General features: G+C 49.5%; 1 long non-coding RNA gene across 1 annotated transcript; it reads left to right on the plus strand.

Moving 5' to 3' along the window:
• Nucleotides 1–5,928: 5,928 nt before the first annotated feature.
• On the plus strand, nt 5,929–15,778 carry LOC129081145 (uncharacterized). Its single transcript, XR_008530261.1, has 3 exons — nt 5,929–6,079; nt 6,687–6,774; nt 15,583–15,778. It is a non-coding gene; the product is annotated as an uncharacterized LOC129081145 (long non-coding RNA).
• The last annotated feature ends 6,854 nt before the right edge of the window (nt 15,779–22,632 follow it).

Here is a 22,632-nt window from a genome sequence, read left to right on the forward strand (position 1 = left end):
CGACTCTGAGACACGTATGCAGTTGCCTTGCTGCTTTGCCGAGACTGCACCGTGGCTCTGAGAACTTCCCTATCGATCCGATCACATCGGGTGGGGTGTGGGGCGTGGGGCGTGTGGACGCGTGTACATGCGGGCTCCGTGGCAACACCAGGAGCGGCCTCAGCATAATTACTTCTTGAAACTGTTCAGTTAAATTGTGCGTTACATCATCAATGCATCTTGTGCTTTGACTGGACATGTACGGAAACTTTCATGCGTTTTATGAATTGTTCCATTCCGCAACGTGACTAATTCTCAATAAAGGCGTCCAATTTGACTTGGATGAATAACATAAAGGATGAAAGCCCCAAAGTGTGAAAAGAAGGAAAACTGTTTTCATAAAAACTTAACTACAATCCAACAAAAAAAAGTGAGATAGTTTTTGTGAATTTAACTGCACCCATTTCTAAACTCTAAGGAAAATATGCAGAGTCCCCACTTCATTTAGGAACATTCATAACGTTTCAGATAGCAAACCATGTGCCAAGGGTCCGGGAGGCCTAGCCAATCTGAGCTGAGGTGTAGTGTTTGCTGAATAAGCTCTTGTGTCCCTAGAACATGTTCCCTGAAGTCAGGTCTCCTTGGTAAAACAGGCTGTAGATAAAATTATGCATGCAATGTAAAGTTATAAATATAATTGTTGCTACTATTATTAGAAAGAGTGGATTCATGAATGAAAATCACCTGAGTTTTCAGTGCAAGTGAGACGTGGACTAAAACATTCTGTAGGATTCAAAAGATAGCGGCCCATTCCTGACAAGCAGAGGTTGTCCCCAGCTTTGCCGAGATATAACTGACATAATGCTGTGTGAGGCTGAGGTGTGTGCCATGTCAGCTGGATGCAGCGCATGTACACGCCGCAAAATGACCCTGACACCCTCGCGTTAACCTGGTGACGAGCTTCTCGTCAGGGCACGTAACGACCTCTTTTTTAACGGTGAGAAGACCTAAGATCTTCTCTGGCGTGAGTTCCCTACACCATCATTTCCTCCTCAACCGTTCTTGTCATGTTTTTCCTTTGGCTCAGAATTGCCCTGGAACACCATTAGTCTTCAAAAATATTTCTAAATGAAATATATAAATGACAGGATTGTCATTGTATGATTTGTTGGTAGCACCCCAAAGCTGTCTAGCACAGGATAAAAACGTAATCGTCCGTGAAGGTTGCAGGTAGGACATGGAAGCTTTTTCTTTGGGACGCGGTGTTCCACAAGGCCACGCACACTGCGTAGGTCTGCCAAACGCTGGGACGGGGGAGGCGGTGAGGACGCAGCCGGCTGCAGCGCATGGGACCTTCCCTGCTGGTCTTGAAAATTTCCACAGTTTGTACCGACCGTAATCTGATTGGTATAGATCCCTATTTCCTTCCGTATTTGCTAACACCTATTTTCCCCGGAAGCACATTAACGTGATTCATAGTACTTTAGGTGTTATATGGAAAAACATCTGTTGACTTGATTATATCTCATCAAGTTAATACACAGGCATTAGAATAAATAATTTGGAGCACACTGTTTGCCTTGCAGTTCATTTGGGTGTAATTAATGTGCATAAATTCCATATGTGTGAAGACTTATTATACAAAAATGTCTAGACAAGGCGGACAGAACCAACTCCAGTTTCTCTCCACATGTGTTGTATACGTGGGCAACTTGATTCTGGTTTAGTGGGGTTTTGTGTGTGTGTGTGTGGGTGTGTGTGTGTGTGTGTGTGTGTGTGAAGGAGCTTCTCTGATGGGTTATCGATAGTGGGTGCCCAGCTTGCCTGGTAGTTTTTTACTGAGCCAGAAGAAAATGAGTGACGTTATTAAACGATCAGCCGGTACCTTCAAGGGATTTGGAATTTTTAAATACAAAGAAGTCTTGAGGGAGAATTTAAGCAACGTCGTATTAAGTCCATGGCATTATTCAGTTTACCGTGGGCTCCTAGTGAACTTGTGAGGCGGAGAAGTGGGCCTCGAGGGAAACGAGCCTTCCCCTCCCTCCAGCGCCCCCGCTCCCCGGCCCCTTTCAGCGGATCCGTCCTTTCTCGTCTTCTGGGTAGCTGCCGCCGCCAGTCTACGCTCCGTCGTACACTAAGATCAGACACACTCACCATGTTCTGACGTTCACTTCTTTCCAGAATGATCTCATGTTAGTAAGTGTAGCCAAACTCTTTTTCTTTTTAATTGAATTTATCGGAGTGACCTTGGGTAATAAAATTATATAGGTTTAAGATGTACAATCCTATAATAAGTGATCTGTGTATTGTATAGTGTGTTCACCGCCCCCAGTGTTGTCTCTTTCCATGACCGTGTACCCCGCTTTTCCGTCTCCTGCCTCCCCCCGACCCCCTTTCTCTCTGGTAATGACCGTACTATTTTATGAGTTCCCTCCCCCCTCCCTCCCTTCCCTCCTTCCTTTTCCGCTTAATCCTGTCGCCTTCTGCACCCAGCCCCCTGCGCTCTCCGCTCTGACAGCTATGAGTCTGTTTCTGTTTTGTTTGTTAGTTCAGTGTGTTCATTAGATTCCACATGTGAGTGAGACCATATGGTGCTTGTCCTTCTCGGACGGGCTTATTTCACTGAGCATGATGTTCTCCAGGCCCATCCATATTGTCACAAAGGGTGAGATGTCCTTCGTTTTGACAGCCGAGTGGTATCCGCTGTGCGAATGTAGCACAGCTTTTTACCCACCCGTCTACAGGTGGGCACTTGGGCCGCTTCCAGAGCTTGGCGACTGACCACAGAGGACAGAGAAGGTGCATTCAAATCGCTCCCTAGAAAGAAGACTTTACTGAGACTGGGCATGATTCACACCTTAAATGTAGCATCTGGAGAAGCTCCGAGGACTTTAGAATGAAAGAAGCTTTTCCATCTCCCTGGGCGAATTTACGGTGTGAGCTCTCGGGTCGTCCCCGAGGGCCGGTGGACCCGAGTGGGAAACCCCCAGGTTTGCCGCAGAGAAGCTTCCCTTGCCCAACTGCAGTGGCCACGTTCCTCCCCGGCATTTGCTGTCATCTAACGTGGCACAGATCTCACCTATTTATTTTGCCTGTCAACGGCGGTGCAGTTTCCATAATGACAAGAGTGTTTTCTCTTATTCGTTGCTGTGCATCCAGCACTTAGAACAGTATCTAGGTCACAGGAGGTGCTCAAAGCTGCCCGTCCGATTAACGGAGGGAGCCCGGGAGGGCGGGCCTGCGCCGCCAGCAGGCGGGCGACGGCTGCACTGCCGTAGTCGTTGCCACGGTCTGCGCAGGGCGAACGGAGAGAGGTGACGGAAAACCCTCGAGCTGGAACGTTAACACTCACCGCCCTGCGTGAGGAAGCAGAGGCCGGGAAGACCGCTGGGCTCCGAGAAGGAGAAAGAAGTGGAGAATGGAAAGGAAATGGCGTCCTGGAAGTAGCTGGAGAAGAGACGAGCAGGAAGGAAAACCCGTTAAGGCCACAGGGAGACTGCGCGCGATGCGAATCTCTCCTCTAACCGGCCCCGCTTTTAATGGTCCTGTTTTCTTTTATAAGGGCTACTCCCTATTTAATGTGACACATTTTGTACTAGAGACAATTTCAGCAGTTCTCACAACGTAGGAATTATAAAGAATTTCTAATTGCCACGTGACAGTATGGCTTTTATGTGTGAATATATATATATATATTTATATATATCTTGATTTTGAAATAACATTTGAGCGAACTTACTTTTGGAGGGTAGTTGGGGAAGGGAGAGAGTTCATTTTGGGCACCGTTCTAGCTCTAGGGGGAGGGTTGAGGGCACTGAAAAAATGGAACCGTTGTCCCAGCTCTGCATAATCCCAAACCTTGTGATGTCCTCCTGGAGCGAATCAGATCAGGCTGGTGGTACCAGCGGTCACTTCCCGGGGCCTACGAGACGAATCTATGGGGATGGTGACAGACATCAGCGTTTAACAATGCGCCAGGAGCTGAAATCTCTTGAGCACCTGCAGAACATTTCGAACATCTCGAGGTGCCTTTTGGACCTACAGGTACATAATTTGGTAATATTAATGAATTGGGGTATTATGAATTTACTATGGATATTTTTTTTTCTTTCCAGATAGGTCTGTTTAAACATCTGGAGCCCTTGGGTAGCTGGAATAGTGGCAGTGAAGTTATTCATGCTTCATACTATATTTAGATTAAAATTGGTGTGCCCTTAGGTATTGTTGGGGATCTCTAAAAACATGAGATCACTGTCTACGTAACCAAGAGCAGCATCCCTGTTTGGGAGACGGCATCTGCTTTTCTCTAAGTCAACACGCGGGAGAGATCCTCAAGTTTGTTGCCGAGAAACTCTCCGTGACTGAGCCCAGAGACGCTTTAGTCACCTCTCTGTCCTTCACACTTAGAGGCGGGACCAGGGGGCGGGGCCCTTCCAGCTCCACGGCGGCAGGCTGCTCTGCGAGCCGCGCCTCTGTAGCTGTTAATGTTTTATAGCAACTATAATTTAATCAGGGCTATTTCATCTTGGGCGAATTATAGCGGCTTAAAATAACAATTTCCAGAGTATGACACAAACTATAAATCTCTCACTACTATTATTCTTTACAAAGCGTGGTCCAGATTTAATTCTGTAAAAGGAAAGTGCCTTTGCCTCAAAGAGGCGTTTTCATTAATTGTGGGCGTGTTAACCTGCAGTTTGACCCTGGTGGCATCTGGGTGTGGGGGAGAGGGCTAGACTCCCCGTTGGGGCCCTGGGACCCGCCCCTGTCTGTTAGTAACTATGAGTTTGTTCTCACTGATGGCTCTGGACCTCTGTCTATGTGATTTTCCTCTTATCCCTCTATATCTTCAGTGTCTTATGATATGAGTTGTAGCGATTTGATGATAAAGGGATACACGTCCAAATATGGGTTATGTGCACATTTGGTCCGTCTGTTGAAATTGCTTCAGAGCTGTAAGTACAAAAAGATAAACAAAGGATTTTACTTTTCTGTCAATGCCAGAGAACCTTGGAGAATAAAGGATGTTCAATGCCTGTGGCAGATAATGTGGTAAATTTTGTTTCACCAACAGGCCAGCGTTCTCTTTTTTTAAGAGGTTTTATTTATTTTTATTTTTAGACTGAGGAAGGAAGGGAGGGAGAGAGGGAGAGAAGCATCTGTGTGTGGTTGCCTCCTGTGCAACCCCCGCTGGGGGCCTGGCCCACAACCCAGGCCTGTGCCCTGACTGGGAATCGAACCGGCGACTCTTTGGTTCTCAGGCTGACGCTCAGTCCACTGAGCCGCACCCGCTGGGGCTCCAATGGGCCAGTTCTCTTGATATGTGTTTTCTTTTCGCTGTTGAGGGTCTTTTGGAGCTCTCCCGTGCTCTGTGGGGAGCCCAGCCAGGATAGCAAAGCCCGTGACAGGCGGCGGCCGGCGTGCCAACGCCGCGCGGGCTCTGGCCGTCTCTGCCACGGGCGGGGCGATGCCTCAGGTGCTGGCCATGGCGCTGGAGTCTACCTGCTCCCCGCACCGCTGACCTTAGGCTACAGAATTGCTGCATTCTTAGCTAGTGCCTCATTTGGTCGTCTTTAAAATACACACTCTTTTTTCTTAACCACTTGACAGTCCATTTTGTGACTATGTTGGAAAACGCTGGCTAAAATAATAAGAATCATCTGAAATCTGGGTCTCTGGGCGCAGCTGGAAAACTAGGCAGTTTTTGCCTGCTCTGCTTTTTCGTTATCAGAAAACTGGGCAGCAGGTCAGGGACAAATACCGTTAGGAAACATTTGCAGCGCCTGGTATGCGAGCCAGGAATGCGAAAGGCTAGAGATAGGCTTGTTTGATGTTCCAAATCCATTTTAACATTGCAGGGAAAAAAACCCCCACCTCTTTGATGTAGCATATCAGGAGTCTCACCAAATGCTTTCCTGTTGAAATAAGTAAAACAGTTAAAGGCTCGGGGGTGTAGTTCTTGGCTCTCTGGTGTGTGTTCTTTTCTTCTGAAACTTTAGAGAGGACTTTAGATGTTGAAAATATGAAGTCTCTGCTTTGCACCCAGCGCTGAGCGAGCAAGCCTTGGGGAAGAGAAGTGGACTGCTGAGAAGGTTGCCCGGTAGGAATCACTCCAATTGGGGCGCAGCATGAACACAGATTAACCCGAAAGTGTGCTCAAGAAGACAGGGCCAGGCTGTGGGCTGCGGGGATTCTGGACGGCGCGGACTCAGTCAGGGAGCTGCTACAGACCCCTTTTTATCTATGTCCACTTTTGGGACATGCAACATCAAATATAGGTGAAGTTTTCCAATCATTGAAGTTTACCTCTTTGACATTTTAAGTTAAATGATTTTGATGAGGTTTTTACAAAACATACAGCCTAATCTTTTCCTAAGTAACAAGCTTTTCCTGGCATATCAAGCTTATCATCATGCACATAGATATTTTGAGCTGGAAATAAATTTAGAAATCATGTAGTCTAATCTCTTTATTAGATAGTTGTAGAAACAGAATCTCAGAAAATTTCCCAAGGGAGAATAGAATCTAAGTTTTGCTGACTGTTGCCATTTTTTGATGATCTCAGGTTGTGCTTTTGATCTTATCTTCCAGAATCTTTGATGTATGTAGGGCTATTTTTTCTCCATTGTAAGTGATCCTAGACTTTTACACTTTTATACTTTTCTCTTCATTATTTATGGTTTCTATCTCATTTTCTTCACCGTCAGCCCAACGGCAGTCACTTGCTGGGACTTCTCTGTCTATGTGCTGGTTCAGACTGGGAAATGGGTTCTAATGGTTTCCGGAACAGAACTGGTAAGTAATGTAAACAAAGGCACACGTTTTATTCCATGGATGTTGGGAAGAGTTAGGCATGCGATGTCCTGTTTTCATCCTTACTCCAGGTTCTGCCCTCAGCCTGGGTGACGCTGTCAGCCCCGCGGGGCCGCGCCCTGGGCTCCCAGTTCTTGCAGCTCATGCTCTGGGGCTTCGACCAGCCTCTGGACACTAAGCCGGACTCCCTCCAGCCGCTTCTCTCTCTGCCTGCGGCGAGCGGCACCCAGCGAGCCCCGCTGTCTCCTCTCAGTCTCCTCCAGAAAGGGGCTGGAAAGCTGCGTAGTTCTAAGACAAGTGCGGCCTGACATTCAAAGTCTTCAATTGTATCTGGTATTTTAATACCACACAGAATTTCTTTGTTGACCTTAAATAACTTTTAATTTTTTCATTACAAATCGATATACAATATTATGTTAGTTTCTTTCTTAGATTCCACATATAATCAAAATCACATGGCATTTGTCTTCCTCTGTCTGACATTTCACTTAGCATATTACCCTATAGGTTCGTCAAGGTGGATGCAGATGGCAAAATTTCATTCTTTTTTTATGGCTGAGTCCCATTTCCTTGTATATATGCGCCGCTTTATCCGTTTATATATTGATGGGCACTTAGGTTGCTTCCCCACATTCGCTATTGCAAATAATGGTGCAATTAACACATGGCTGTAGATGTCTTTTTGACGTAGTGTTTTGAGTTTCATCGGGCAAATACCCAAAAGTGAATTTGCTGTGTCATGTTATATGACAGCTTTGATGAGTAGCATAATCTTGGTTGTAGGTCTTTGCTTTCAATCACTTTGAGTATTTCTTGCCAATTCCTTTTGGCCTAGAAAGTTTCTGTTGAGAAATCAGCTGACAGTCTTATGAGAGCTCCCTTGTAGGTAACTAACTGTTTTTCTCTCACTGCTTTTTACATTCTCTCTGTCTCTATTTAATCTTTGGCATTTTTATTGTCATATGACGTGGTGTGGGCCTCTTTGAGTTAACCTTGTTTTGGACTCTCTGAGCTTCCTGGACTTGTGTGTCTATCTTCTTTACCAGGTGAGGGAAGTTTCTATCACAACTTTTTTACGTAGTTTTTCAATTCCCTGCTCTTCTCTCTCCTCCTCCCAGCACCCCCATGACGCGAATGTCGGTATGCATGAAGTTATCCCAGAGGTACCTTATATTACCTCATTTTTTAAATTCCGTTTTCCTTTTGCTGTACTATTTTCATGTTTTCTGCTTCCTTATCTTCCAAAACTATGATTTGATCCTCTGCTACATCTACTTCATTATCGATTCTCTGTAATGTAGTATTCATTTCTGTTAATGCATCGTTCATTTCTGGATGGGTCTTTTTGATGTTTTCTAGCTCCATTTTTATGTTTCCTAGCTCTTTGCTGAAGCTCTTGTTGAATTCACCTGCTCGTGCCCTAAGTTCCTCGAGCCTCCTCCTAGCCGGTGTTTTGAACTCTGCGTCTGGTAGATTGCTTGTTTCCATTTTGGTTAGGTCCTTTTCCAGAGTTGTGTTCTGTTCTTTCATTTGGGCCATGATTCTTTGTCTCCTTGTTTTGGCCTCCTCCCTGTGTTTGGTTTTAGGTATTAAGTAGAGCCACTATATCGCCTGGTTGTGGTAGCATGGCCTAATGTAGCAGGTGTCCTGTTTTAGAGGCTCGTGGCCCTTGTCGATCACCCTAGCTGGGCACCCAGGTGCACCTTCCTGTGGTAGTTAAGCCTTGATGGCTGTTGGCACAGCAATGGGAGAGACTCACTCCCAGGCTGGTCATCTGTGGAGACTGCCGGCAACCACCACGCAGGATCAGCCCCGCAGGGACGCACCCTGCGGACAGGGCTTCCTTCAGCGGGGCTCTGGTGCCCACTCAATCTGCCCCTCGAGTGTGTCACCTGTGGAGGTAGTTCGGTGACGCTTTGGCCTGGTCTGAAGCTTTCCATCAGGTGTGCTGGCTCTGGGTCTCTGGGGACATGCAGGTCAAGGTGAGCAGCCACCTGTTCCCTGGTGTGGATCACCTGGCATGAAGTACAAAGTGACCTGCAGACGGCGGCTACTTGTGCTGGGCTTGGAGGTGCGCAGGCGAGGCCGAGCTGCAAACCAAGGCTGGCTGCCTCTGGTGCCCAGCCTGGGCCGCTTAGCAAGGGGTGTGGGCCGTGCTGGATCCAGATGCAGTTTGAGAGGTTTTAGGAAAGTCTGAAGCAGGAGCCAAGACAGGCCATTTGTATGGAAAAGCCACTGGAAATGGCTTAGAACGGTCCACAAGTTGGGTGGGCCCACAAGTTGGGTGGGGTGGGTCTCAGAGAATCACCAGGGTGGGGCAAACAATGCTAGAAAGGTTCACAGAGGCTCAGACATAGCACCTGCCTGGCACCTCTGTGCCAGGAGTGGGCGCGGGGCTCAGCACAGGCACAGCGGCCTCTGTCAACACTTGTCGGGGAGAAAGGTGCCCCGCCAGCCCTCGCCCTGTGGCCTGACAATTGAGTTCCTTTCCATCTGCCCCTGGCGCCCTTCCAGCCGCTGCCCCAGCGCTCAGAGCCAGCGAGTCTGAGGGTGTCTGCATGGCGGCCTCTAAGAGGAACTGCCTGAGACTTCAGAAGCCCCCGTAGCCCTCAGCCATGATCCCGCTGGTTTTCACATCAGAAGCTGTGAAGACTCTCTTCCCGGCACTGGAACCCTGGGATGGGGTCCTGCTGATGAAGCCGATGATGATAAACTAGCCTGATACTATTTACAAATAAAAATATCAAATCAAACTATAGTTCTGTTTACTTGACATTCTCAAATATGGCATACTAGAGTTATTATTATTATTATTTTTTTTTACCTTGGCTTCAGCTACATTTTTTTCCCCTGAATCGTAGGAGGAAACCTTTGCCAGGAAACAGATTCCACTGTCCAACTTTTAATGAGTTACTATAATCTGTGAGCCAATTTTTCTTTAGCCTAGGTTATATTTTACCAGTAAAACTTTATAAGCATAAAATGTTTAAATTACTTCTCCATTTAACCAGACCTAATAAATTTACTGCACATTGTAAACTAGTTTAAGAATAGTTTCAAAACAAACTTCTCACTTTAAAAGTTGCCTCGTGGTATAACATGTGCTGGTACTAAGTGCATCTTCCGCTAGAATAAGGTGAAGCATCACAGCACATATGCTTTGCTTAGTCAGTAGAAATCATTATATTTAATTACCATTATTTATTTCTTTTATGAGGTCGTTTTGCATTTGACTTTGGGGAAGTGAAAAGTGTCTTTAGAAATTTCATTTTGATAAATCAGAACACACTTAATCATTTGATATAAAATTATTAAGTCAGGGGTGAGAAAGGAGGTAGAATGAAGGGACAATGAAAATGTTTATTAAAATTGCTATTTCTGCAGAGGCTTAGAGGAAAAAATAACTTCTTGAGTGCATGAAAATAGGTCCCCTATGTGGGCTTTTTTTTTTTTTAAGGTAGAAAACCCTAGAATCTAATAGAGTCACTAACCCACTTATTCTTTTCCCACTTCCTGTGTCAGTGTATGACTGAAAACAATCCTGGGAATATCTAACTTCAGCATAAAGTTTTGTGCCTTCCTTTACCTCTATACACTATCCTGTCCCCTGCTGGTTCTGTGGGACATCACTTTATGTGTTATTGTCTTGGTATTCTATATCGCAAACATCTGTAATGTTTGTTTCTATAACTTGTTCCTCCCAGATCACACGCATAGTCAAAGTGCTGTCTTTCAGAAATGGAAACTCTGTATCTCCAAATCCTGTTGTGTTTCTTCTTTCTGTACCATCAATCTACCTATATCTTCCTTTCTTTTATTTCAGTTTCCAAGTCCATGTATGTTTTACTTCCTTTTCTTGTCTTATTGCATGCAGTAGGCGTTCCCGTATGATGTTGAATAGGAGAAGTGAGGCGGGTGGTCCTCGTTTTGTTTCTGATCATAGCAGACAAGCATCTAATTTCTCAGCATTAAGTATGATATTAGCTTTACTAAGGCGAGGAAGTTCTCCTCTACATAAATTGCTGAGAGTTTTTTTTTTCAATATCATGAATGAGTGTTGGATTTTCTCAAATGATATTTTTGCATCTACTTACATACTCATGTCATTTTTCTTTTGTAGTCTATTGATATGATGGATGACCTTAATGATAGTCAAATGTTGAACCAGGCCCACGTGCCTGTGGTAAATCCCACAAGCCGTGACATACAATATTTTGTATATGTTGTGGGATTCTATTTGATAATATTTTACTGAAGTTTTTTGCCTTTATGTTCAGGAGAGATGTTGGCCTGTGGCTTACCTTTATTATAATGTCATTATTTTTGGTATTAGAGTATTTCTGGCCTCAGAGAATGAGTTAGGAAGTATTTCCTCTGCTTCTCTGGAAGAGATTGTAAAAAATTGACGTCATTCCTTCCTTAAATGTTTGATAGAGCTCCCCTGTGAACCCGTCAGGGCCTGGTGACTTTTGTTTTCAAATATTATTAATTATAGGTTCCATTTCTTTAATAGCTATAAGCCTATTGCTTTCTGTGTAAGTTTGGGTAGACTGTGTCTTCCAAACAATTGGCTTATTTCATGGAAGTTATCAAACCTGTGAGCACAGTATTCTTTACAATGATCCCATATTGTCCTTTCAATGCCTCCTTTTCTGATATTAGTACTTTGTGTCTCCTCTCTTTTTTCCTAGTTAACTTGGCTAGAGGCTTATCAACTTTATTATTTCCAAAGAATTGGCTTTTAACAAAATTTTCCCTATTGATTTTTTATTCTTAATTTCATTGACTTTTGGCTTTAATTTGTATTATTTATTTTCTCCTGCTAACTCTGAATTTAATCTGCCGTTATTTTTCTAGTTTCTTCAGGAAAAAAATTTAGATGATTGATTTTGGTTCTTCCCCTCCCACCCATACATGCATTCAATGACATAAATTTCCCTCTAAATCTGACTTTGCTGAATTCCACACACTTCAAGCTTTATTTTTATTTTAATCTAGTTTAAAATGTTAACATCTCTTGAGACTTCCTCCTGGCCCACGTGTTATTCAAGAGTGTGTGGATTTTTTTGTTCTTTGTTCTGTGAATTTAACTGTTTTTCCCCCATGGACAATAATGATTCTCAGTGAGGGGATCCTGTTTCCTGAGAAAGCAAAGGAAGCTTCTGGGGCAAGGTCATCCTTCAACGCGTGTCAAAACCCTGAGCAGAGCAATGTTCTTGACATTGGGAAGCAGACCCCCCCGTGTCTTTCCGCGGGCAGGAAAAGCTCCAGAGAGGGCGGCTTTTTCAGTGGAAATACATTCAGGACACTCATTGGGAGAGACCCAACTCGGTTCCTGAGTTCCTGAGAATTTATCCGCTTGTTTAGTTTCCTCTTCTTTGGAAAAAGCTGTTCCACACTCTCTACACTCTACTCAATCACTTGCATTCTTTGGAGGTTCCTCTAGGGAGCATGAATGGGGCCGGTGTGGGCTTGTTTGCTCATGAGAAGACCGGCTGGAGGAAAAGCGCCCTTATTCACAGCGCCAGCGACCCCGCTTCTGGCCCCGAGGAGGGGCCTCTCGCGCCCTCGCCCTCCTTTCCGTCTGGCCCAGAGCAAACACCTCCGTATCAGGAAATTCGATCACAGCGTTTCGATTTTTTGTGCTGCCATGTACTCCTCTTGGCGTCCTCGCGAGGCCATAAGGGAGGCTCTTCTGATACTAAATGATCAGAATAATTTTCGGTACATAATCGTGAACAACCCCGTGTCTCAGCTGCGTAATCGCTGAAACCTTTTTCTTCGGAGGGAAAAACAAGTGGCCTGGATAACCTTAGCTTTGAAAGCCTCGCGAATCTGGAGTTAAAGGGAACAACGCAGTTCGCGCAATCGATTCTTAGAAAAATCCAAACAAGACAGGGGGAGAACAGGGCGGCAGAGGAGGTAGAAGCGGCTCCCACCTCCTCCCAGACCCCAACTGCAATTACAAGTAAATTACAGGTAATCAGTCTGAGTAACCGACCGGGCTGGGCTGATCGGCCGCCTTGTAACCACGGGTTCGCGGAAGTCAGGCCAGGACGGGTAGGAAGGGTGGAGGCAGGAGATGGCTGGCCCTGCACCCAGAGGGGCAGCTGAGGATCCAGAGGGACCTGGCCGCTGCCCAAGAGCCCCCGAGGCAATGCGGCGGCCTGAACCCAGGCCTGAGCCCTCGGCCAGAGCAGTGGAGCCAGGACGAAGAGCCCCCATCAGCGCCCCCATCACCGCGGGCCGGGTAGGCCCGCCAGGGGGACACGGCAGTCTGCTAGCGGCGCTGGTGCGCTTTCAAAGGGTCTGCGCACAAACGCCCATTTGCAGCCACTCTCCCCGGGCCCCTGCGAGGGAGGGCAGCTTGAAGCAGGCCAGCGTCTCGTGAGGACAGCCGGGGCTGTGTGGCTTCGGGAAGAGGGTGGAAGGGTCAGCCACCAGGGCCCCCTCCCACAGCCGCGCAGACACCGCCTTTCCCAGGTGGAGCGCCCCTCTCCAAACTGCACCGGCCTGGGGAGTGGTGCGAGCCCCGCCCCCGCAGTCCCGTCCTGCTGCCCAGCCAAGCTCGCGCCCTGCGGAGGCCCTCCGAGCCCGTGGCGTGGGCTTTCCAGCAGGGACCCAGAGGGCGAACGCGAGGAGAAGCAGAGACCGCGCTGCGTGGCTCCGGGGCCCAGGCCGCTTCCTTCCCCCAGGGCGCGCCGGGAGCTGCGCCCCACCCCCTCCTGGCCCGCAGCACCAGAGACATGGAGCCCTGTCCCCCGGGAGCCGGAAGAGCGGTACCTGGCCCCTCTGCGGAGACCCGCTGGTCCTACCAGCAGAGACCCCCGCCCCGCCCCGCCCCGCACTGGATTCCCTCCCTGGGGATGGGACAGCCGGTGCGCCCAACGGCCCGGACCGCGGCCCGAGCGGCTCCACAGCGGCGCTCGCAGGCCCCTGGCCGGGCTGGGCGAGTCCAGCTCTGCGGAGTTGGCGCCCACTCAGCAGCTCACACTGGGCCCTCGGCCGTCCTCCCAGCCCGCGGGGGGCAGCCCGCCCACGGCTGGGCCAGCGGCAACCCAGGCTCCGCGGCCACGGGGGCCCCCCCGCGCACCCCCGCAGGGGCCCTCCCCGGGCCCAGGCTCAGGGGACCCGGGAGGCTGCGCCTCTGGGCCCACAGGACGCCGACTGCCCCCGGCCGCCCCCCGAGGCCCAGCAGACCTGCCCCGTACACAGCGACACACGCAGAGGCAGCAAAACGGGGGGCACAGAAACAGGCCCCAAAGGGAACAGCAGGAGAAACCCCCAGAAAAAGGACCGAATGAGGCAGAGGCGAGGGAACCACCAGGCACAGAGGGCGAAGCGCTGGCTCTGAGGACGCCCAGGGGCGTGGCGAGAACCCCGACAGCAGGAAACCTCTCCTTTGAATGCCCTCGTGTAGGGTGAGACGCCCATTAAACCCGATGCATGGAAATTGTTTTAAATCACTAAGTAACAACATGCCACTCTGCTCGGGAGAGCATGAAGGCTGATAAAGTTACCGCCATGTGACTACAGTCCGGAGTCCAGGTCTGCCGCCCCTTCTAGGGCAGACGAACGAGCGACCGCATGGTCGCAGTGCTGTTCCCCGCGCCCCGCCCCGGGGAGGGAGGGTGGGGGTGGTCGGGGGGTGCGTTGGGTTACCACGGGGAGAGAAAGTCCCCAGGGGGACAGCTGCACCTGCGTGTCCTCAGCAAGGGGCTGTCTCGCCAAGCAAAGAAAATGAAAAGTTGCAGGAGATCGCAGCTGAGAAAGACGAAGTTAGGCCAAATGAATAAAACGTAGCCAGCGACTATGATTCATGCAGTGGAGCTTTACTTGCTGATCTGCAGGAAATGAAGAGGCCGCTGAACTGTCACGCTGAACACAAGAAGCAGCTGCCAGGCTGGCAGCGGCCGCGGGCCTGGGAGACGCCGAGGCCGGGAGCGGCAGAGGGGCACGGGTCGCCGGCCGCTCTGCCCTGGCGTTAAAGCGAAAGTGGCTTCGATGTTTTATTTTCAATCAGCAAATGATTATGGTGGGTCTTGCATGGGGATATAATGTTCAAGATTTGTTAAACTGTAAAAGTATATCTGAAAAATGCGGAGAAGTGAAAAAGAAGAAAATTGGTTCCAAGCCAACGACACAGATGTAATCACTAACAAAACTGAGTAGATATCTTTTCCAAATATTTTTCGCTCATAAACTAACTTTTTTCAAAACATATGCGTGATTATCCAGTATTTAATCATTTTTGCCTATTTTTCTTTTTACTTTTGGATGCCAATCTGTACTTTAATGACAAAGCTAAAATGCAGCAAATGGAACCTGTTACGAGAACATCATCAATCGCTTATGTAGGAGGTCATTTGCCTTGTACTGCTTAAGAGACTTGTTTAGTTTTAGTTTTTATTTTTTTAGGATGGAACATAGTGTTAAACAAACCTAATACAAGATTTCTTTGTGGTTTACAATACAACGAAGCTAAGAATAAGCAGAGGCTTTCACTGTATCATTCCAGACCAGGGAGTTTCTGAAGCATTTGTAACATCTCTTTTATCTGAATATGATGCAAATGGCTTATTATTTACTCAACTTATTAACCCAATTAAAATAATCTCCACTCCTTAGTGGGTCAATTGGAGTTTGAAGCTATACATACTGAACTCAAGAAATATAAAAAGAAAAGGGAATAAAAGCAGCTCGCCATGCTGGTATTCGGGCTACCTGATGAAATACAATCAGCTATGTCAAAACAATCAGAGTATTGACAAAATGTCTCACTTCTTGTAGGTCTCTACAGGCCGCCCCGAGGGATGGCGCGTTTGCAGCCACGCGCAGCCGGTGCTGAGCTGCTCCCGGGCTTCTCAGCCCCACTCCCCCGCGGAGGAAAACCTCGACGTGCAACGAGGGCTGGCGGGACCAAAAGGACGAGCCACGCCCTTGGAACATCAACGCTCATCTAGAATTTCCCTTGAATCAGGCCTTTCCTTTCAGGGACCGGGTCGGCATCCAAAGCTGCGTGGGAACGACAGCAGCATGAAGCGCAGACTGAGGCTCGGCTGAAGGCAGCGCCCACGCCGGCAGGGCCGCCCGCACTGCGCCCAGGCGCGCCGGGGCCGCCTCTCATTCTGCGGCCTTCCTGTGCATGTCCTGCCCCAGCCTCCACGCGTCCACAGCCCACAGCCCGGCCCCGCTCCCCGGCCCCGCCGCCGCAGGGAGAGCACATGATCAGCCCGAAAACAAACTCAGACCCTGAAGTCAGTGGAGGCTCGTGACAGAAGTGTCTCATTTGTTCCCAGGTCCCGGTAAACTTTCCAAACCAAAGGAGAGCTCTTGTCATGCAAATAACAACCAACCTGCCACCGCACCCCAGAAAACTAGGTCATTTCTTTGCCCTTAGTGGGGGCTCGGTCAGCTACCAGCTGGTGGCCGTATTTATTTCTATGACTTGGATTTAAAATCACAGTAGTCAGAAAACTGGGTTGTCTCTGCTCCTGGTAGGTACATAATTAAAGCTTTAAGTTGGAGGAGAAGTCTTTGCCTTTTTTTTTTTTTTTAAAAAGTGCGCTTTACTTCAAAATTATATTTAAAAGTCAGTTTTATGAACATTTGCTATATTTGTTATCAAGTGTTGTTTTCAAACGCTCTCTCTGTACCATATTCTGTGCCCACACCCGATTGGTCTTGGTTTCTGTAGAGTGTGAGTCTCCACGTGACCAACAGAACAAGACCTCCCCGGGGTCGGACGCTGTGATCGGAGCGGGGAGTCGCCGCATGTTTCAGTTAGAAGAATCTAAGGGCCAGAGACACGAACTGGTTTTTCTGTTTTTTGTTTTCTACCCCACAACCACTAATCCAAAAAAAGGGGCCTTGTTTTCTCTGAAAGCAATTCTGTATTTAATTTTGTGTTCCATTATCTTAGTCTTTGTTCCCTTTAAAATATTGTCATTAGTTACTGTTGTTATAAGCAAACTAAAAGCCGTCCTTTTTTTAAGGTTACCACTAAATATAAAAAGTATTATAGTGTCTTTAGAAGAAAGTGTAATTCCTATCATTGGCAGCTTTGTGTCAATTAACAAAATACCATCGAACGATTGACCCGTGGTATTAAAAGTGTACCTGAATGTCCTATTTTAACTAAATTATTATATCGGAATATATCATAATGGCCTGTTTGAATTTCTTCTTCCACTTAACCTTGGTTTCTTTCTTACAAGTCAAAACGTCATACAAAGTATTTCTGATTTCAGTCTATATCAACTATTACATTATTTTAAGTCCTTTTACATTGCTCGCATATAATAAAGGAAAAAACTTAGCAACATCCAAGCAAGCTACCCACCACAGCCAGACCGAACAACCGCTGCGTTCGAAACGTTAATTACAGCCTTGAGCTGAGAGAACTACCAAGCACAGCACAATTTAAACTGGACAGAGTCCACCGATACAAAAGTCACAGAACAAAGGCAGTACCCGGCCAGGATCCAGGGCAGAGAGAGGGGCCATGCTGTCCAAGACGGAGAGAGGCAACCTTTTCTGAACCCCCAAATCTACCCCTGAATTGTACAGAAGGGAACCAAGTGCCGGGAAGAATAAGGTCTCTCCCTGACATTCCAGCTTCCGGTAGACGAGCCCCAGGTTTAGAAACACATGTTCTTTTTTTCACATGCGGTGAAATCATTTGACACATAAGCCCTCGCAGCGCGCACCGCACGCCCCTCTACCCGGCCCGTCGGAGCGCGCCCTCGGCGCCAGGCTCCGGCCGCAGAGGCTGGGCCGGCCCGCAGGGGCGGACGCCGCTCCTGGGACCAGCCCGCGGCGCCCCGTGCGTAACAGACGCCTGTGCTGGGCGATGTGGCCGCACCTCCCCGAGGGCCACGGAGGCCTGTGGTGGCGACGAGCGAGAAGACCGCAGCGGCCAGCCTTCACGGAGAGAAGAAAAGCAAGGAAAGGAGGAAGGCACACGCCGCTCGGCCTCCTCTGCGGGCTGCTCGCCCCCTCTTCGCTCCTCTCTCCCGGCGCCGGGTGCTGGTCAGCGCCGGCCGTGGAACTGCTGCAGGGGCTGAAGCACGAATGCAGCGGGAACGAGAGCCTCCTCGCAAGGACACGGCTGGCCTCCTGCCAGGGCCACCTGCCGCGGGACACCGAGCAAGGCTGCCTGGAGAAAGCGCACGTGGGGCCCCCTCCAGGCACGGTCCCTGTACTCGGGGCGACGGCAGAAAGGACAGACTGCAGGGGAACATGTCCCAGTTTGGAGGCCGGACGAGGGCCTGTTCTGGCACAGCGTTTGACCCCGCCCCGCGGGCCCATTTGTTAGCTTGTGCCAGGAGTTTTATAAACCTCAAAAGAGAATTGACCCCGGACTCGTAAAACGTCCCGGGGTGGGGCGAGGTTATGAGCAAAGGACTTAGGCACGGGGAGTGTCCTATTTGCTTCTGTAGGACGAGAGTCGTTCTTAAAATCGCTGTGACTTAGTCACAGCCGGGAAGAGCCCAGGGCCTCTGGAGGGAGCGGGAGCCGGGAGCACGTGCGGAGCGGAGCGCTCTGTGGACGCTCCCCGGACCTGCGGCAGCTCAAACTTACTATTATTTTTTAAGAACACTGTGCAGGCTAGATTTGGCCCCAAAGCTGCCGAAGTACGGCCCCTGCCACGGTATTATGGAAAACCGAGCTCTTCGAATTACGGAAGTGGTAATCATCATCATCATCATCATCATCATTATTATTATTATTATTAGCCACGGGCGTGTTATTGTTGCGCTCCTCTTACTTTTGCTGCCCAGCCTCCAGCCGGCCTTCCTTTCATAATCGGAACCCCTTTCCCCTTCTGACGACCCGATCTGTCCCTGTTTTCTGACCGCAGGCTCTGAACCCTCCCTCCCCGGGGGAGATGCAGCATTTGACCTGGGAGAGCCGGTCAAAGTGTTGTAACGCCCCCGAGAAGGTGACGGGTTCTGGGATGAACCCGTGATCCAGTTCCGCTGAATGAGCGTCCACAAGCTCTTCTCCCAGTTCTTTGTGGAGCACGGATTTTTGTTCCTCGCTCGGATGTGAAAGTGAGATGTTGTGAGGTCCGGCCACTGGGCCCCGTCGCCGTTGGGCCATGAAGATACTTAGTGTGAACACTGAATATTTCTTGGGCAAATGAGGGTGCAGCCTCGCTGTGGGCAAATCTGGGTCGCCGTGGCAACCTCACATCTTCCTGGCACCGCTTCCTATGCTCTACAGGGAAAGGCTCGGTCCAGACGGGCGACCCAAGCTATTTGCAGAAAAGAATAAATGTTTGCCTTCCGGGAACGAGAGAGTAATAACCAGAAAGAGCCTCCCACCAGGGGAAATCTTGTCCCGGTTTTATGTTTTATTTTAAATATGGACACCCTTTTATTTTCATAATGTGTATTTTAACACAACAATAATTCTCGAGTAAAAACGGATGCTGCAGGAGGGCAGGTGTCTTTGCTCTCCGGTCGCAAGTGGCCTCAGACGCCGCCCCTGCCCGCGTGCTGGGGCGCAGGGCGCTGAAGTCTCCACGGCGGGGCCTCCGCGGCCGCCCCGTGAAAGCCTGTCCGTTTGCATTTCCGAATCCTTGACCTTCAAGATGCTCTCTTAACAATCGGTAAGTAAAAGGATAATATTATTGAGTTAAGAAAACATTACCAAATAAGTGCTTCCTGAGAATTCGACTGATCCCCCTTCTTCTGCTCCTCTCCACGGACGTTCACAAACATCCAGATCTTGTTTACTTACCCCGTTTTGGCTATTAAAATTATAATGTGAATTCACTCACTTCATAACATATGTCTATTGAATTTATTGGGGTGACATTGGTTAATAAAATTATACAGGGTTCAGGGGTGAAATCCAGAATCCATGACCCGTGTGTCGTCTTGTGTGGTCACCACCGAGAGCCGTCTCCTCGGTCACCCTCTATCCCTTTACCCTCCCCCACCCTCACCCCCCACCTGCTTCCCGCGGGTCACCCCCGAGCTGTCCGCCCGGAGGAATACACTGCCCTGTCTCTCTCCACCCAAGGAGCAAACACGTGCATTGTGTTAAAAAAAACAAAAACAAAACAAAAAAACCCTCTAAGCTTTTACAAGTCATTAGATGGCTTTGCCCGCCACATTTCCACCAAAGAAGGTTGCAAAATGGAGGTGGGGGTGGCGGCGGGGAGATGTTAAAGCCCTTCACTCCCAGAGCTTCGTATTAATGTGTCCACCTGGAGGAGGCAACGCAAGGCCTGTGGGGCCCGGTGCCACCCGGAGCCCCGAGGGCAGCCTGCTGCTTGCGGTGTCTTTGTGGAGACAGCGTGTTCAGGGACAGCGAAAACTGATCCTGCGTTTTCCGTGTGACATACGTTTACTGGAACATTCCGCTCCCCCCAGGCGGACGGCAGAGTGTTTACAGTTGTCAGCCTCGCTGTTTGTAACTGGGAAGCCGAGCTCCGGATCTAGAGCCGCGGGAGAAGCTGCTGCTGTAGCCAGCCCCGGGGGCGGGGGCGGGGGCTCGCGTGTACTGAACCAGAAACACGTCGTCTGTGATGTGTAATAAATCCTCCAACATCACGCTTCTTTTGAAGAGGAGGATCAAGGACGCAGAAGAATGTTTTGAACCAAAACCTAAGAGTCTATCTAGTTGGCATATTGAGTTATAAGCGAAAAGACATCCCGCAAGGTAGTGTGCTCCATGAGTTCCGTGAATTTATTTTTCAGTGTTAATGTCGTAGAAGGCTGAGGCCAGGCCAAGCTTAGGGATCATCCGATCTGATCAGTTTTCTCTTTTGTAAAGCCATCGAAGCAGGGACTCAGTCACCGAGTGTTGGCTAAGAGAAGAGACCAAAGTCCCTCGATTTCTAACCAGCGATCCCTTAGTGCAGAAAGGGTGGGTGGGATATCTGCTCTCCTTGTGTGTCCGCCCTAACCGGCGCCCGGCGTACAGACCGTGACACGCACTGGCAATACATCTGAGCTCGATTTGTCACTGTCTTCCCCCTGTAGAGCCAGGCCTTTATCACTGATCTGGGGCCCGGTTCACTGGAACGATGACTCACCCGTTTTCCTCCTGGCTCATAATTGATCTTTTTCATTTGGGCGCAGCAAAGTCGGACTTACTAAGAATTCCCTGAGCTTTCTGACTTAGTCAAAGGCCTTCGTTAAAGGACAGGAGGCAGCAGGGCACGTAACTCCATTTATATTTAATGCTCTGACACCTTAGGGCTGAAGGGGAGGGGGAGAAGTCACCCCCAAATATGGCTTTTGGGTACAGAGACTATTTAGGCAGATTAATTTTTTAAGAAATGCTGACATAGGGCAAGTTCTGAAAGCAAAGTTACACTTTTTTAAAAGATGCCTTTACATTTATGCAGGAAATCTCCACTCGTTAGCGGGGGGCAGGGGGGCGGGGGGTGCAGAGAGTACGGCCCCCTCTCTGTATCAGGAGGAGGACTCGCCTCCCAGAACCCGCCCGTCACCGGAGAGGCCCGCCCACCTGCCTCTGCCTGACAGCGAGCCACGCCCTGAGCTTCCCGGAGCCGGTCCCTGCCCCCCACCCCCCATCCTTCTTTTGTCTTCGGCTGTTAATCTTTTCTTGTAGGGAGATACCAGCCAAGAACATGACAGGAGAGAGGGAAAACTATTTTTTCTCCTCGCCAAGGGTCGGGCCCCACGTGGAAGCACTGCCCTTCAAGTACCAGCCAGTTCCCAGCGAGTAAAGGACCGGTTGGAGGCCGCCTTCCCAGGCAAACCAGCCGGTCCCAAGCCGCCAGGCCAGCTGCCCCTTTACCGGCCCTCACGCTCTGGGCCGCTGTCTCCCTGCCCTCCCCGCCCCGGGCCAGGGGTCAGATCACCGAGACCCTGCGTCCCAGAGCACCGCAAGGATCCACAGCAGCCACACCGAGCCCTGCGTGCCCCGCCCCGCCCGTTCCTCCCTGCGGAAACCACAGGGCAGGCGCGTGTGCGGTCCCTCGCGCTCCCTCTGTCTCCTGAGCAACCCTGGCACTTCCCCCTGGTGGCCCACCCCGGCGCCACGTGTCCCCTCCTCTCAGGACCTGCGAGTGACAAATTGTCTTCTCAGTGGACATCCTCTCTCGATCTGGCAGCCCCGCCATAGCTCAATAATTAAAAAAATGCATTTTTTTTAGCACAGAGGTCAGGAAAAATAAAGGTGCCAACCTGAGAGATGGATTCGAAGCAAACAAGAGGAAACAAGAGAGAAGTCACAGGTAGGGAGAAGGTGACGAAGGTCTGGCTCAAGTAGAACTCACGCAGGCCCAGAATTCTGGTTGCGGCATACGAAGGTCTGTCCGGAAAAAGTCCAGCCATTGTTAAGCTAACGGGGACAGTTTGTGCGACGTTGATGTAGCCGCGCAGCCAAGGAGAGGGGCTGGAATGCACACGCGTGAACAATGAGGCCTTCACTGTACTCGTCGGCGGGGTGGGAGACGCCGTTGAGGGAGCATGCGTGCTGTGCAGCCGTCGCATTCGAAATGACGGAGCGAGTAGAGCAACGAATTTTGCGTTAAGCTTGAACATCCCCCCGCAGAAACTATTTGGGGGATTCAGAAGGCTTTTGAGGACAACACACAAGCGCCTCAATGATGGCTGACCACCTGCTGAGAGGGACCCATGGTCTGGAAGGCCTGCAACAAGCAGGTGCCTGAGGATGCTGACCGTGTACAGGCTGCGGTCAACAAAGAGCGGCGACCCAGGTGGCTCAGCCCCCCACAGCCCAGAGGGGGCGCCCTGCGACCTCTGCTTCTCCCAAAACTAAAATCACCTTCGAAAGGGAAGAGATTTCAGACTGTCGATGAGAATCAGGAAAATACAACGGGGCAGCTGATGG

The sequence above is a fragment of the Pteronotus mesoamericanus genome, unplaced genomic scaffold (assembly GCF_021234165.1).
Source record: "Pteronotus mesoamericanus isolate MK-2021 breed Mesoamerican mustached bat unplaced genomic scaffold, CSHL_Meso_final contig_94, whole genome shotgun sequence".
In the NCBI taxonomy this organism is placed as follows: domain Eukaryota; kingdom Metazoa; phylum Chordata; class Mammalia; order Chiroptera; family Mormoopidae; genus Pteronotus; species Pteronotus mesoamericanus.